At 27.9% G+C, this 1,996-nt stretch overlaps 1 protein-coding gene across 1 annotated transcript in view; it reads left to right on the forward strand.

The window, feature by feature from the left end:
• Positions 1 to 1,996, forward strand: part of LOC105622988 (protein abnormal spindle) — a 12,123-nt gene that overhangs the window by 9,717 nt on the left and 410 nt on the right. The window lies entirely within an intron of this gene.

Genomic DNA, 1,996 nt, shown 5'->3' on the forward strand with positions numbered 1-1,996 from the left:
TATATATAATAATAATAATAATAATAATAATAATAATGCGGATGATGATGATGATGATGATGATGATGATGATGATGATGATGATGATGATGATGATGATGATGATGATGATGATGATGACGATGACGATGATGATGATGATGATGATGAAGAATTATAATTATATAATAATGATAAAACCGTAATTAGCAACAGCAGCAGTAGATTCTAGTAACGAGTGCTTTCTAGCAATGAAACACAATACACTATATGACACAGTAATACAGTGTCGACTTATAACTGAAACATTGGTTGCGTTCAAAATTAATTAGTAGAAATTAATTAGTGCTTAGTGATTTTTTAATGATTGATTTCTATACTTAGATTCAGCGAAAAACTAAAGCAAGAATCAATCATATTAAAGAATCATTCAACACTAATTAATTTTTTTTTGCTGAACGCATCCATTGCTTAGCTTTTTTATTTCACCACCAGAATGAAATAAAGAAAAAGATTTCATTATCATCTACGTCCAAATATAATCTTAAACTTACATCTCTTATTGAAATATTACTCCTAGGAAATTAAATGGTAATGAAACATAAAAATTTGACATTTATGAAGTGATATAAATTGACACAGTATCTTAACTGTATGTTTGTGTCACAATTGAAAAGCATGGAAGCGCACCCTGTGTTATACAGTGTCATTTGTAAACATTGTTGGAAAGCATTCAATGATGGTAGTTAGTCGTAGCGGTAGCAATAATTGTATTTTCTTGACTTAATTATCATGTACAGACTTAAGTTCTTTGATCTGCTTAATCAGATATGCCTTCTCGTCATTGAACTGCTCGTCCTCAGAACGATCTGTGTGGAAGCGCGTCAGGAACTCTATCAGCTTCTCCTGATTGCGGAGCAATATATCTAGAATAGGTTTTGGTTTGTTGGGATTCGCCACAAATACCTAGACATAATCAGAAGAGATGAATAAAAATAATAATAGGGCTGTGGGAGTTTGCGCAGAACTCAATGCGCAGACTTAATAAAACTAGTTATTTTTATTTAGTTTAACGACATTAATGTTAATAATTGATACTTATAACTATTGATACGTATAACTCAAATAATCATACATTTTGATTCCGAAGGAATAAAATTCGTTTTAATCTATCTTCTCTCTTTCGGTAAAATCATTTTTTACGTATTTTTTTTAAATGATTTAAACTTAAGAAAAAATGAATTTTATAAATTTGAGAAAAAATGAATTTTATAAATTTGAGAAAAAATGAATTTTATACTGTAATATATAAATCAAGTATTGAAAAACTTAGATATATGAATTAAAAAACTTAGATATATGAAAATGAAAGATATATGAATTTAATATTAATTGTGAATTGAAAATTCAAGTCAATATTGAGCATTATCATACCTTGAAAACATGAAAAGCCTCAAATTGTATATTGCGAGACTTTTCCTTCAGCATGTTCATCATCAATTTTAAATTATCTGGATTTGATATATATCGTGTCATAACCTATAACAATTTTAACATGAGAACTAATTTTAATAACAGATTGCTACTATTTATCAATAGCTTCTCACAAACGCAATGAAAGCATTAAGATTTCAGGTCGTCAGGAAGTGTTGAACAAAAATTTTTACTTGTATTCTTATTACTATAGATATTGCAATATATTTCTAATTATCAATAGTTGATTATTCTACTAACAACTTTTGACAAAAAATATAAATACAAATGATATATCTTAACTCTAGCTCGCCATCTTAAGAGACAATGTATCGTATGCAATTTTTCACACATTGCTATAACTTTTTTCTAATATAATTTGAAAAATCTTATTTTAGACCGTACATGTGAGAACACAATTAATAAAAATTAAATACCTATAACGATCGAAGCTGGATTTTTAATTCAATGTGAATTATTTAAGTATTAAAGAATTATTTACACACACACACACACACACACACACACACACACACACACACAA

Source organism: Atta cephalotes (assembly GCF_000143395.1).
Source record: "Atta cephalotes unplaced genomic scaffold scaffold00051, whole genome shotgun sequence".
Classification (NCBI taxonomy): Eukaryota; Metazoa; Arthropoda; class Insecta; order Hymenoptera; family Formicidae; genus Atta; species Atta cephalotes.